Source organism: Passer montanus, unplaced genomic scaffold (assembly GCF_014805655.1).
Source record: "Passer montanus isolate IOZ18808 unplaced genomic scaffold, ASM1480565v1 scaffold3, whole genome shotgun sequence".
NCBI lineage: Eukaryota > Metazoa > Chordata > Aves > Passeriformes > Passeridae > Passer > Passer montanus.
In genome coordinates, this window is record NW_024367707.1 from 13,956,682 (window position 1) to 13,972,272 (window position 15,591).

The 15,591-nt window shown below is 40.9% G+C and overlaps 1 protein-coding gene across 2 annotated transcripts in view; it reads left to right on the forward strand.

Moving 5' to 3' along the window:
• The first annotated feature begins 403 nt into the window (after positions 1 to 403).
• The window catches only part of MYO16 (myosin XVI), a 362,051-nt gene continuing 346,863 nt past the window's right edge, over positions 404 to 15,591 (forward strand). The window contains exon 1 of one of the 2 annotated variants that reach the window (XM_039714365.1): positions 404 to 535. The gene's annotated coding sequence lies outside the window, so the exon portion shown is untranslated. Of the gene's footprint in view, positions 536 to 584; positions 688 to 15,591 lie in introns of those variants that run through there. The other variant, XM_039714364.1, reaches the window with a different exon arrangement.

Sequence of the window (15,591 nt, forward strand, 5' to 3'; positions counted from 1 at the left end):
GGGTCTTTGTTGTGTTGAAGTACACGTAGACTGCTCCTACACACACAGCCTTCCCGGACCTTTTCCTTCGAGCAGTTTACCGAAGGAGAGGGGTGGACAAAGCATGTCAAGCCCCGAAAAAGCAGCAGCCCTTTGCGGCGGGGCACAGTGAGCCCCGAGCACGGCAGGTGAGTACTGCAAGGCGAGGCAGAGGGATGCAGGAGGGGTGCGGGGTGTCTCCTCTGAACGCCCCGTCGCCCCCGGGCTGCCCCGGCAGGTAGCGAGGCGGGCGGGGCCCGAGGGCCGCCCCCGGCCGGCCCGGCAGCTGGGCACCGCTTCGCATCCCTTCCTTCCTTCGCTTCGCGGGGAGGCGGCGGCGAGGGGCGGGCGGGGAGGAGTGCCGGGGGAGGCAGAGGCGGCGCGGCTCCGCACGGCTCGGCTCGGCACGGCGAAGAAAGACCCCCCGAGAAAGTGGAAGTGTGCCTCGCCCCACCGCGCCGCCGCTGCCCGGCACCGGCAGAGAGGCGGCCCCTCAGCCTGGCCTCGTCCCCCCGAGGTGAGTGCCGCCCTGGGGAGGGAGGAGGAGGAGGAGGGCGGCGGGCCCCGGCAGGCGCGCCCCGCAGCGGGGGGTGCCCCGCAGGTCTGCCGTGCCGGGAGCGGGCTGGTGAGGAGGCGCCTTCTGCGGACGGATTTGGCTGGTGTTCTCTTGTGAGTACTGGCGGAGCGAGGAGGGTGGTGGTGTGTGCGCTTTTTCATCTGTTCTGTGTTCCTTTTTGTCCGTGTGTCCGTGCCCTGCCGCAGGCTGGCCCAGCCCCGGTGGGCTCCGCCAGGGGCGGCGGGAGGGAGCCAGGGCAGCTCGGGGGTCAGTGCGGTGCGGGGCTCAGCCCGCCCTCATTGTGTGCTGGGGCAAAAACTAGCCCGGGCTCCGTCAGATGGGCACTTTGCTTTAAACCAGCCCCTTTGTGGGCACGCCGCTGCCCTTCCCGAGCCCCCGGTTGGGGCGGTGAGGCTGTCGCGATCCTGCCACCCCGCTGGTGGAAATCGGTGCTGACAGGCAGCTGGATGGCGATTTTGTGATAAACGCTTCCTTTCATCGCTAGTGTCAGTCGGTTAAATCCCAATCTTCTGTGGAAGCGTGCCTCCCGAATGGGTGACAGAAGGACTTCAGATCAATGTTAGCGCCAGGCTGGCTTCCAGCAGCGGCTCGCCTCAGGTGGCTCCTCGCCCCCTGTGCCCAGCGCCGCCGTGCCGGGCTGCATCTCTTCCTGCTCCCGGGTTTGCCATTGGAAACTTGCCGGTACGAGGCTGGATACCGGCAGCCCTGGCTTTACCCCAGGGCTGGGGTTGCTGGCAGTGAGATCCTGATCTGGAAGATCGCTCTGGGGAAAAATTACTTTTCCTTCCCTCTGGCAAGATAGCGAATAGTGCGTCAGGATAATCCCGTATGTTTCAGGAGGAGAGGTATGATGCAATTTAGGCGTTTACACAGTGAGTTTAGGAACTTTTGTCTCTTGCTGTGGGTTGTTCCTGGGCAGAATCTTAGATCGTGTTTTCTCTCGACTTCTGTTCCCACAACTTTATAAGAGACTATTCTCCTGTTGAGCTTTCTATTCTCCTATGTATTCCACTTATAGTCCTGTTATCACTTATATCAGTACATTACACCAAAAACGAGGGGGCAGTGCTGAAGTAGTAGCCCTTTTAGGTGGTGTTTTGCTTTGGGCATGATTTTTAGTGTAAAAACATTCTAGATTCCATTGCCAGCATCTGAGACGTGCCTGAGGGTTAAAAAAAAGGAATAAAAAAGTGTGTTATGTAAGTAGTACATGTATATATGTGTGTGTTTACAGTAGATTCAAAGCGATGGGACAAGTTCTCTTGAGTGGGCTATTGTTCTGTAACAGCAGGGGTGCCATTAAAAGTACCAATAAAGACTGGGATTAGGGTGATTGGTAGAGCAGAGCTCTGAACCGTTGCAGTAATTTTGTGTTGTAGCAGCATTCAGAAATCCCAGCTGCAAATCGCATTACACAAAGAGAAAGCCAGTCCTTGGCCTGAAAAGATGACACAGGTACAGCAAGCAATTTGTAAAAGGAAGGAACAGAGGAAGCCAATTGTCTAATATTACATAGGTTAGCCAGAGCTCAGTTTCCAGACAGCAACTGGCTTTATATATTTTGTCTCTATTATAGTACATTTTCATTGTGGATTGAATCTTTCCTGATTATGGAATAATCTTCTAAGTACTGGCAATAATGTTTGATGTATAGTATGCAGAACCTGTTTTTAATGTGTAACAGCAATAAACATCATAATATTTTGAAGTGGGAGATCTAACTAATTCCAGCTGGAAGTGTACAGAGTTATCTGAATATGTCTACACAGGGTATCATATATTCTGTAATTGTACAGTAGGAATTAAATTGAGCTTGATTTGCTTGGAATTTGTAGTGCTGGTTGAGGCAACTGACCATCATGGTTTATTGCACTGCTTTGAAAGAGCTCTTGCATTTTATGTTGTCATTTTGTTACTTTTAAGTAGTATTGTTATTTCAAACCAGCATAATGAGATGAAAAGCATTTGGCATTCACCCCTGTAAAACAAGATCTTAGTGCTAAATTCAGATCCCTGCTTGAAGGTATCTATAAAATACTGTGCTTATGCAAGGTGTCATATCAAGGAAAGTGGACATCTAGGTTAGAGCTGCCTTAAAATATTTTTGTCATGAAATGACAGAACAGCAGCTTCAACCACATTTTTACCCTTTTGGAAGGGAATGGTTTCTTACCTTAGACATGGGAGCTCTGACAAGGTAAACTTAAGGTAAGTGGCCATTATAAATTGGAGACTTCAACGAGACTAATTACAGATTTGAACATCAGGTTCTTCTGTTTTGCCCCATTTTCCTAACCAACAAGTTACTTCAGCTGATTTCTTTAAGTATGGAGTTGCAATATACATCTACACAGAAAAGGGGTTTTTGTTCAATTGTGAGATGCAACAGAAAAAAATATTCTTCCAATCTGAATACTGCTTTTATTCAGATTTTCATGAACAGGATTACTTTGTCCATTTCTATAAAAAAGTGACAAAATAGTGAGTTTCTCATCTGACTTGACCCCAACAAAACATAACAAAAACTAAACAAATACCAACAGTGAAACAACTCAACCTCAATAGCAGCATGGTCCACTTTGTACAGTCTGTCAGTAACATCTCAGTGCTCTGTATTGACTTGTTAATGTCTTTCTGATCATAGTCTAGCAAATTTCACTTGCACATTCTTTGTGTTTTTTCCACCTCACCTTCTTTCTGCTACTATTATTTTAATAACTGTAGCTAATGAATGTAGAAAAGTGTTATAATCCTGCACAAAATTAGCAATAGCTTCGGATGCAGCTGATGGTACCTGGCTATATTGTGTTGTCACATATTGGCAACAACAGCAGCTACTGGAGATACTTGCCATTTTTTGGGACAGACCTGCTGGTTTACAACTCTGCCAGGTTCATGTGAATTACAATTTTTTTTGTATCTTTTTGAAAAAGATGACAAATACTTATTTGGCTCAATAAGATGAAAAACCTGTCCTGGCAGGCATCTAACTCTAACCTTTGCACTGAGATTTATCTCCCTTAAGGTGTGTGTTTCATGTGGTGCCAAGCATAGCTGTTAATTCATTTAGCTTTTTTGAGACATTTCACAACAATCAAATAAACATTAATATTTGTATATATATAGAACTATTCACACAGCCTTTATGGGAGCAACTATTAATAAATCATGTTCTGATTCATGGCTATTATTGTGTATATTCCTAGCATGTGTTATTACACATGTAGAAGAGAAGGGTTGGATAATGGATTTTAGCTTTTGTTCATTCTAAATGTTTCACTTTAAAATATTAGTCTCTAATTCCTGGAAGTATTAATGCAAACAGTATATCAGTTTGGTCAGGGAAAGATTTTTCTCTTCCCTAAAATATTTGGGATCATAAAAGCAAGGTGTGTAACCTGAAGTGTTGGACCTGACTTCACGTCTTGATGGTGACAATGTGAAGACTCAGCTACTGAGTAATGTAGCTGAAATCTGTGGTTGTTACATTTTCCCCCAAACTTGCCTATTAGATTTGCAATACCATTTGCAGAAAGGCTTTTGTTTCAGCAAAACTTTTTCTTTTTGAAAAAACACCCAACCTGCTTTCAGTCAGAACATCACTTAGTCTGAATGAATATCTTAATACAAAGGGTTGAATGTATCCATTGAAAAATAATTGAGTTCATTGTAAGTTGTAATAGCAGAAAAATATTACCAAAAAAAATAGTTTGCTACTTTGTGCTGTAGGAAGAGATGATTGAGGTTTTTTTCCTAAGGGAAAAACCTTTTTAATGGGCTGCAGTCAGAACATCACTTAGTCTGAATGAATATCTTAATACAAAGGGTTGATTGTATCCATTGAAAAATAGAGTTCATTTTAAGTTATAATAGCAGAAAAATATTACCAAAAAAATAGTTTGCTACTTTGTGCTGTAGGAAGAGATGACTGAGTTTTTTTTCCTAAGGGATATAGCAAATATCTATCTTTTTAATGGGCTAGTTACTGTGGTGTTCCATAAAAAGGGACACTAAAAGTTGGAGTAAAAATTAATTAAACAGTCTCAACAATAAAGATCACAGGCACCATGGTAGCCATGCTAATTTTTTGTGGTGCTTCTAGGCTTAAAGTCCCTGAGAAGTCAAAGTCCCTTGAAGTCAACTGAGTTGCTGAGAGAAAAAGTTCTGCAGCTGCACCACTTCAAACAGTAAAATCCAGGTAGCTGAAAGATACTGCTTGTGGTTCAGAAAACATATTGGTTTTTATGTGGTCAGTGTCAAACTGGGAGTGAAACATTTCTTGCAAATAGAAATTCTGTGTTCAGGTGAAATGATATTTAGTGGACTTGAAATAAACTGGTGTCAACCTTTAAAAAGAAATGTTGTGATACTTAAAAATCTGTGCACCTGTTTTTCTGAGAAAATAGATTATTTTGTTTTGAAATTAGAACAAGGTACAAAATGTTTGGAAAGACTGCCTGCAGGATGTGTGGAATGTCAGTGTAATTGTGGCTGTAGTTTTGAAGCATTTAAGTACTTTTGGTGTAAAGGGGCTGTAAAAAACTTGTAACTGTTGCTGTTTGTATTGCAGTAGTTTATTGTGGATCAATTCTCAGTTGAGATGTGTTTGTATCAGGTGGTGTTTTATGAAGTGTAATAAAACAAAAGCATCCATCCAACTGCATTTATCTTAGAATCTGAGAAATACCATGTAGAAGGAGGGATTGTGTTGATTAGATTTACATTTTTATGGTATCAGCAGCTAAATTCCATCACAGAAGCTTAATCTGAGTGGGTGCCCAGACTTCCTGTGTCCTCGAAGAGATAGATGGATAACTTTCTGGTGGTAGGTATCTGGATTTATAGCGATGACTCTCTCTAGTAAGCCAGTCTGTTTTGGTGTCAAAGTGGAGGGGAATAGGCATCCTTGCCTGTAATTGTGCAAGTCAGTTGAGCCTTCCTGAAGGGAGTACTGTGAGTGCCTGGTATTTCCCTGGCAGTGTCCTGGATATCAGCTAGAAAAGGAAAGTTTTTGCTGTTTGTCAGATCTAGATTGTAGATAAATATGCGGTGTGTCCTAATTAGGAGTTTTATTTAAGGAACATTCATGATTTAACACCCCAATCTAATTATTTGTAAGCTTCTTGCTAATTTTGCAATTAGTGCTGGAGCAAGACTTTTTATGGAAAATTCACCCTTAAGGGTATCAGAACCACTGACTTCTAGTCTTTATAGAAAACTTTGTCTACACAACACTGTCATAGAAATAAGGTCTATAAGGAAATAGTAGTACTTTTACATGATGGCAGAGACAGAATGTGTCGAGTGCTTTCCAAAAAAAGTTATAGTCAGGTTTTGAAACCCAAATGACTCTGGCTTTAGAATGTGCATCTGTAGGATCAAATTCTGATCAGATATTACCTAGTGGAGAAGGCATTCTTGGATCTTGTTATACCACAGTCATCTTTGGCTTCAGAGGATGAAAAGGAGGACTCAGGGTGTAGCCAGGGTTTACTGGCTGTATGCTTTTGCAGTTTATAGTCAAGGCAGCTTTTTATAAACATAGATGATAAGGTGCAACTTGGAGCAGCCACAAGGCTGCTCTGAAATGTAGCGTGGCCTTACAATGATAAAGGTGTTCTTGGTAGCTTGTTTCCAGGTAATCCATGTAGTGTTTCAGTTGGGCAGAGAACCTGGTGGAGAATATCCTGGCCCATCAACCAGGTGTCGATAACAGTTTTCTCCTCAGAGAAAGTCTCTCAAATGTTGTTTCAGTGATCAAACTTGTTCTTCCCACAGATTGATAAATTTGACTAATTCTTACTCCTGAAAGGCAGTTCATGTTTTGCAGAATTAAAGCTTAATAATCTTCTCCCTTTAAATGCTAGATTTTTAATGTTTTGGAAGATGGGGAGCTTTGTATCCACACTGGAATAGTATAATATAAATAAGGTCTGGAGAGAGATCTGTTTATTAGTTAAATAGATGTAACTGGAAAAGAAACAGACAAGCTCTCAGGCTCAGAATACCTTATTCCCTGACTGAACTGATGAAGCAATTAAGCCTAAAAGCTTGTCACTTGTTTTTATTGTGCCCCAGTTGTAGCAGGCTTTTAAACTAATCTTTTGCTTATTTGTCTTTGTAAAAGACAATGGCTCTTCCATAGGCAGAGCTGCTGTGTGCTTGGTAGTGTGGACATGTGCGTTTAATGCAAAACAGCCAGAGCCGCTTCAGCATGCAAGATCGTGCCCTGGGCTCACGATTCCTCAGTCCTGTCACATCTCTTCCTTTCCCAGCAGGACATGCTCGTCTACATCCCAGTGTGCCAACACAGCCATATAAAGGAAAGGATATAAAAACACTGCAAGCTACTCTGCTCTGCTTCTACTTCCTACCACAGATACTGTTTTTGATGTCAAGTGGCCCGGTACTTCCTCGAGCCCTTTCACTATTCCTCACTGAGTGTGTTTTAGCATCAAATAATTTGGCTCTCACTTTAGTCCCAGGTTCAAGTTTCCTGATTGTTCACACCACATATATGCTAATGAATTCAGTATCCCTACCAGCATTGGAGAAGTAGCTCCTTGTGAAGAGGGACAGGGAGGTAAATAAGGCATTGCTGGCTGGCTAATTTGCTTCAGGGTCTGCTCCGGACCAAAGGCATGGGCACAGATCCTGCCAAGTTTGGCTTCCTCTGCCTGGAACATTTATTTCTCTAGCACTCTCACAGGAGGTCATCTGCCCCTGTCCATTCCTCTGCCCCTGCCCTAATCCCTCCTTCCTGATAGAAATGGCTTGGAACCACTCCTGAATGTCCGATCCAGCTGGGCTTTAATATGAGCACTACCAATAAAGAGACCCTAGCCCTGATGGCGACTATACCTTAATATGCAGAGGGGTAAGTGAATGGTGACAGCCATCGGTAGTTTTACTCCAGATCTGTATCAACTGAGATTTTGGTATCTAATCATCTTTTCTATGTTTCCAGACATGTACTTTCTCCCCCTGAGGGAGGAAATGTGTGTACAAACAGCACACAAGACCTGCAGGGCAGTGTAACAGACAGCTGGTGCCTTGAGACCAAAATTGTTCATTAGGGTGGGGAAATCCTATCTCAAGGCTGGCTCATGGTAACTTTCACCCACAGGGTAACATTTTTGTGTGTTTCGTCTTTTGGTGTAACTACTAATCAGGCTTGCTGAAGTTATGTGTGCATTAATACTCAATTGCTTCAGCTATTTCCTTGCAGAATCCTGAGGGATTTTTTTTTTGTTTGTTTCCTCAAAAAAAAAAAAGTGAAATTTTTCTTTATGTTACAGGACTGGTACCTTTTGTTTTGGTGCTTTCCATGTCCCACCATCATATTTCCTCAACTTCCAGTCAAACAGAGAAGGTCTGAGGTTGATGCTACATTTCCCTTACAAAGCTTTAATTAAAGGCACTGGATTAGTGGAACAGTGCAGTTGCAGAAAGAGGAATCCTGGGCATGCAAAGGGAGAACCCACAGCAGCTGGGCAGCGTCCTGCTGGCTGCAGCATTTGCTGCTGCAGCTGAAGCTCTCCATGGGCCAGAGGGAAGTTGTGTTCCAGTGGACCTGAGTACCTGATCAGCAATTAATCCAGTTCCCAACACTGCAAGAGGGCAGAGTGAGATGGTCTATGTTCTTTATATACTAGCTATATTGTTCTTTATATACTAGAACATATATACTATGTTCTTAGCTAAGAATGCACTCTTTATATACTTTTCCAAGAAAGGAAAACACTGCTTTCAAACAATCTTCTCATTATTAGTTTTAAATACAGCTACTGCAAATTTTATCTGCTAGAGAGAGCAGTCAGAGGTCCTCATTATTTGATGGGGACATTGAAATTCGGTAGCACTTCACAACCTTTGGACTTCGGTGGCCTAGGTGCTTTACAGGCATACAATAAATGGCAGTCCCTGCTCCCCAAAAGCTTTCAGTCTATCACATGAGAAGAGTGAAGGGAAACTAGGTAGTGTCCACAGGGAAAAATAAGATAGAAAAAAAAATTTAAGTCAGAGGAGTTTCATTAGCTAAGAATGCACTGCATTTCTGGTTTATATAGTAAGCCATCATTATACTAGCTAGATCTTATTATTTTAAATATTGTAATTCAAGAAAAATCCATAGGATTCAAAAAAGTCAGTTCAGTTCCAGTGAGTAGGACTGAATTTGTCAGCAATTCAAGAGCATGTACCATGCAACATATTGTGCCCTGGAAATAGGATGAAAGGAAAATATTGGTCTATTTTGAAGAGACAAAGCCAGTTATTCAGTACTTCAGGCTATCTGTAGGTGTGTCAGGCCATGCATGGCCATATCCATTAGTGTAATCTAGTGACTGCATGGCAGGTAAATTCTTCTGGCCTGGTTTGTGATGCACGATGAGGGTGATGGATCACAGCAGTGTGCTGTAGCTGTTTGCACCAGTTGTCTGGTCTAGAAATCCAAAAACTGTGCACACAAAGACAAGCATAGGCACTTAAGTCATCTCCCCTTGGCTCTTGACTCAATGTGAGCATCGTCTTCCACACTGGGAATGAGAATGTTTGAGAGGCCAGTGCCAGGTGGTGGAGTGTGGTGGCACTGGTAGGCAGGCTGTGTGCATTCCAAAAGGTTTCAGTCAGTGCTGATTAAAGAGCTGGCACTTAGGAATGCCTAAGGATGGGCCTGGGTGTCTTCCATGCTTAAATGTTAGCTCATCTTCTCAGAAAGGACAGCAGTGTATCCTCTTCTTTTTTAGGTCCTACTAGTGGGCTGGGTGTGTATATGTGAATTCCTTCTCATTTCAAGCACACACAGTTCTCACAGGAAGCCTGCTGCTGGGAAAGACACATTCATTTTACAAAAGTTACAGTTTTGTATATAAAGCATGAGATTGGACCCAAAGCCAGAAAATATTTGTGTAGTTTTGCTACACAATCAGCTACTTGATGACTCCTGCATCTTTGCAGTATTGTTTCTACATTTTTGTCTTCTTTCATTGCTGGTAAGACATTGACAAGTCATAGATACCATTGAAAGTATAAATACATTATTTAATCTCCTTTTGTTGATGATTTCTACTTTCACAGGACTTTTTAGGCATAGAGGAAAAGCATTCAGGGCATTTTAAAGGGGAGTGGATCAAGTGTGATACAGAATGCTGTTTTGCTTTGGAGTTTAAGCACAGAACATGGGTGGGAGTTCTGCTAACCTGGGAACCAGTGAGACTGAACAACTTGCAATACTTTAGGTATAACTATAATAATATAACAGACTTCAAATTGCTCTCTCAAAATCCTTCATTTTTTCTTGCTAATTTAAAAAAAAAGTTACAGATTTGCAGATCATTTCATATTGGCACTTAATACATTTTAGCTAACATTTGACAGCTGAAAACTAAAAGCCATTTCCAGCTCCCAGCTGGTGCTGCCACTGGCTAGTGTTGACCTTTCCTTTTCTCTTCCACAGACATAACGGTTCACAAGTGAGATAATAAGATATAGTAAAGGAAAACAGGGAAAATAAATCCCAAACACTCTCATCCCTTACCATCCATTTTTTATTTTGTGGCTCCACTGGCTATTTTGTGTAAATTTGGGAAGCCATGAGTTGTGATCCTTCTCTTTCAAATGGTATTTAAATACCTTTTCAATACTGTTCTTGTAAAGTACTATGATGACTACTGAAAATGAAGACATGATTGAAGGTTAAAGTGCCTGTCAATAAATAGAAAAGACATTATTATTACTGAGATAAATGGTTAAAATTATTCCCTGTTAAATGTTATTTCTAGTATCATTTTTACTATTGTCACAGTAGTTAGCCTGGGATCAAGGACTTCCACAGATGAGTGGAGTGCCTTTCTTCTTCCCTCACCCCCTTAAATAGTGTGACTTCTTCCTGCAGGGACTTGATGACAAATCATCTAAAGTCAATTTGTTAGCATCCTAAACAGTGCTGAGCAGAATATAGCTGTTCTCATTAGCTCTCTTATTGCCTAAGTGTCAGCACAAAACTCTTGAGGACCTGTTTGTAACATGAGTGTGTCTTGATTTGTTTAATACACATTTTTATCCAATCATGGAGATGGCATTTAGCTGTGCTGTGACTTCGTAATCCTTTGTGAATTAGTCTTAAGTGACCAAAATCAATTGAAAATGTCTAAAGACTTAGTGTGATTGATGGACATACAATTTTGTTTGCAGAGTGACTAGGTTTTAAAATAGTTAAAGGTTTGCTTAAACATCAGGCTACAGAGTTATTTGCTATTAAGGGAAGAATTTCTGATAGCTGTGTACTATCAGCACTACCTTCTTGTGAAGTGTACTTCCTTTTGTGTTTGTGGGGTTATTATGATGTGATGCTGTCATAGCAATGCAAAATATTTGATGTGATCCAAGATTAATATTGTAGCTTTCTCTGATGCTGCTTTGGTTGCTGATTTCCTCTGGATTTTGTTTCAAAAGTGTTCTCATGCTGCGACTGATACTGAGATCTTACTTGTATGGACTGGTCATGCTGGAGGATATTAAAAAATGCTTTGGCGTGTGTATGTATGTAATCATAGGCATTGAAATTTGCAAGATATTGCTCATGATTCTCAATGAATCAGGAATTAGGCACACTAATATGCTGAAAAAAAGAGCATAATCCAAGGAATGAGAATCCCTGAAAATGACTGACAGTCTTTGCTCAGAATACTACTTTATCTGTTTATTGTTCCTACAATGAGGAATTAGATTCCTTTGCTTAAGTTTTAAGGTATTAAAAAACAAAACCAAAACAATTTAAGAGTTGAAAAATTGGATTAATATCCCAAGGTTATCTGGAAAATGTTTGCTCATATGATGGTCAAAGATTGCTTTAAATATTGTATCAAGGTAGCACTGGTAGTTTCACTGTGAATTGTGGGTGTCCTGGGAAGGTGAGAGGGCTGTGTTTTGAAATATTCACTGAATACCATTTAATTAATGCACTGATAATTTGATGTTATATTTTACTTTAAAATAAAGGCATTTATAATATCAAAATGACTAATGTATTTTGGGATGCAGTTTGCCATCTTCTCTCAATTTTGGCATGGGAAGACAGCATGTGAAAAATTGCTATTTGTGGCCTTTTTTTTTTTTTGTTTAAATCACAAGATAGAACATGGCTCTTTGAGCCTTTGTGCTGCAGAAAATGAGAGCATAAGCAGTCTATAGCTGTGACATGACAAATGGGGCCACCAAGTCTTCCATAGCATGTTAATAACTCAGCTCAGTTAATGCTGGAATGCTCATACCCCCTCACAAAATTTACAGTATTTTACAGTTGGATATGACTTCCTCCAGTGCTGCCTGGCCACTCTCCAGTTTGTGACTGTGGCAACATATTTACATTTTCTTCATTCTCAAACAACGAGAGGCCACAAAAGCCTGAGTATAATTCTCAAATGTGGCAGTATATTCCTATTTAGTGTGTATCTGTGTGTGCACATACATATGCATGTTTGGACATATATATTTCTGATTAATATTTCCTAAGAAGCTGGAAGTCATCCTGTAGTACAAATTTATTTTTAGGAAGGGGTGATTTCTGAAATTCAAATTCAAAACTTGTGGCAGAAGGTGCTTGCTCATGAAGGATAGAAGATAAAGTGACCACCTGGCCTAAATGTTACCAAGCCTGTATCCAGAGCTTCAGCATTCAGTTAGACATGCTGCTTTATATATTTAAAAAAAATCCTTTGCATGCACTTTTGCAATTTGTCATTGCTTTTCAAGCTTGTTAAGTCATTAAGCAGCATTTAATGAGGATAAGCACAAAGCAATTAATTTATGCATTATGTTTATTGCTTCCCTAATGAATTTATGTATTAGAGTTCCTCAATGAATATGTTAATCTATTTCTATATTTTGTATACATTTTGTTCTCTAAATAAACAAAAACATTTCTTCATAGTCTTTATTCCAGTCTAAAGATTGTTTGTATAATATTATCTGGTTTAAGCATGATGTAGAGTTTTCTTAGAATGGACCTTGCCAACATCAATGCTTGTGAATATTTTTGTCCTGGTTGATATGTTCAGTAGTGGCTTGTATCAGGGAAAAGCTGTCCTTGGTTACACTGGGAACTTAATTTATTGTTTTTCCTGGTAAATGTAGCTGTTGTACATTCAGTTTTTGCTTTGGGAGAGTGAGGAATTGAGTAGGCTGATGTGATATATGGAAATAACTTATTTGTCAGTAAATAAGGGCACTGGGCATGGGTATCTGGGTGTTTGTAGTGGTGGGGCTGCCAGGGCTGTTTGGTATGGGAGGAGAACAGGAGCTGCCCTGTGATAAACATTGCTCCAGCTGACTCCACAGACCCTCTGTACCCACATCTGAGCCCCTCAGTTGGGCACTGGTGGTGACTCTATGAAAATATATTTCAGAAAGGGGGATACAGAAACAGCAGTGAGGGGGGAAAGGTGTGAAAAACAACCTTGCAAGCACCTGGGTTAGAGGAAAAAGGGGAGGAAGTGCACAGTGGCAGAGCAGGTATTTCCCTGCATCCTGTGGCAGGAGTGATGGTGGAGCAGGTGTTTCCCTGCAGCCCATGGAGATCCATGCCAGAGCAGCCAGCTGTCCATGGAGCCATGGAGAAACCCATACTGGAGTGGGCAGACAAGGCCTTAAGGAACTTCAGCAGCCAGTGGAGCTTGGCCTTTCAGCTCTGAGAAGGGCTGGTGTTAGAGCTGTTTATGAGAACTCGGGCTGGATCAGTGGAAAAGTTTCAGGAGGAAGGACTGACACAGAGAAACTGGTTGTGGTCTATAGACTAACCACACACCCCTTTCCCCCATCTCCCTGCAGAGCTGGGGGAAGGAACCGGAAGAATTATAATGAAGGAGGGAAATGGAAGGCTTGGTAGGAAGGGTTAGGTTCATTTATGTCTTTGTTTCTCACCATTCTACTCTAATTTGGAAATATTTAAAATAATGTTCCCTAAGTCAAGTCTGTTTTGTCCATTTTGATAATTGGTAAATGATCTCCCTGCCTTTATCAGGATCCATGACCTTTTCCGTCTTATTGTCTGTTTGTTGAGGAGGAAAGATGAGAGAGCAGCTGGGTGGGTGCCTGAAATCTGGCCAACATCACCCTTCACTAGCAACCTCTACAGTTATTTGCATATGGACTACCAAATCATAAATGTTAAATCCTGTAATCTGCAACTGAACTTTCAGATTATGAATCTCTAATCAATTTCATGGGTTGTGATCTACAATGTTTATGAAAATAATGGACTTAAGTATATGCAGGTTTTTTCTTTTTCTCAGTTTTGGAGACTAAGTACTGAACCCATGCCATTATGCAACTCTTGGGCTCTCCTTTTAAAGCATTAATTGTAATAATTTGTCGGTGTAAGTGACATAGTTAACCACAAGGCTCCTTCTGCCTTCTAGGTAACTCACCATACTTTTACATAATTCACATTTAGAGCATTGAGTGTGGAAATTGGATTAATGTGCGTGGGCATCTGTCTTTTTTATGATGATGTGTTTGGGCAGTAAAAGAGAATAGGCAGTTTATTAAAGTACTTTTGGGGAAGGGGTGGCAAATTTATTTGAAAAACAAATAAAAATATTTTAAGAACATATAGCAAAACTATATGCTTTGTGCATATTATCATGTGGCGAAAATAACTGTGCTAGAGTTTAAGGAGAAAAATTTATCACCTGGCAACACAAACGAATTAAGGGCTGGTTTTGAAATTGAAACAATCCTCCAAATTGCAACCTTTGTAGGCAAAGTAGGAACTATAATCTCTGGCACTGAGTGTAGTGCAGCTGAAATACTCTTGCATCTTCATGGACATACATGTTTAATGCATCTTTTTCCATTGAAATAATGAGTTACTCTATGTATAAATTGTGTCAGAGATTGGTGTGCAGCACTAAAACATTGTTCTGGAAAAAAGAATACTTTTTTCTTGCTGTAGTCTGAGATTTAAGGCTGTATGTGTAATGGTTTCAGAATAAATGGGAGCCCCAGCTATGTGGTTAAGAAACATTTTCTGTAAGACTGTGTTTTTGTATATGTGCAGCTAAAAATTACTTGTCCTTTAATGGACATCACACTGATCTTGATTTAGTCTATTATATTTTCTGTGAATATAGGATATTAATTGAGTTGAGATTAATTTAATCTAAAAAAGCACATCACTGGTATAATTTATTCAGTGTCTTTAACCAAGAAAATTGCATTTATTTAAAGTAATTCAAAAGAAGCAGACTACTCCCTCATTAGATAAGATCTTGCTTCTTCTCTAAGTACAAAGAAGACTGCAGGTTATTGTTTAATACTTTATTTTGTAGCAGTGTGGAAATACCGCCTTGTTAATTGCAACCACTGTAACACAACAAATGCAGTTAATTTCTGCCAAAGGACTTTATGAACTGTTTCATGAACTATTATATGATAGAAAGTAGCAAGCCAAATCCATTAAAATAAGATGAACTGCAGAGTTCTGTGACAAAACCTCTTAATTTGAGGGGAAAGCGTCCCTTTTAATGCAAGTATTAATGTTCTATAATGCCCATATTATTATTCTTATTGCAAAATGTCTCCCTTTTGCTGTCTTTGTTTCATGCACACATTCCCCTGTACTGCATTATGTCTGGTAAACCAGCGGAGTTGACAAAAATGTATGTGAACAATTGCAAACACCACAGAGTGAATTGACTTTCACAGCCTTATGGTCTTGGCTTCTAGTGGCAGCTCTCTCTGTTTTGACCAGATTTTGAGCTGTAGAGGTTGACATTCTTGATTTTCTTCTTATGCTAGTGATGAGATTAAGGATTTCATTCTCTGTTTGGATGCAAGGCAAATGCTATTTATCTCTGCCCAGAGAAGGGCAGCAAATGTTGTGAAGGGTCTGGAGTGCATATCCTGTGAGGAGCAGCTGACGAGCTGGGGGTGTTAAGTCCGGAGAAAAGGGGGCTCAGGGCTGGCCTTGTCTCTCCCTGTAAGTACCTGAAAGG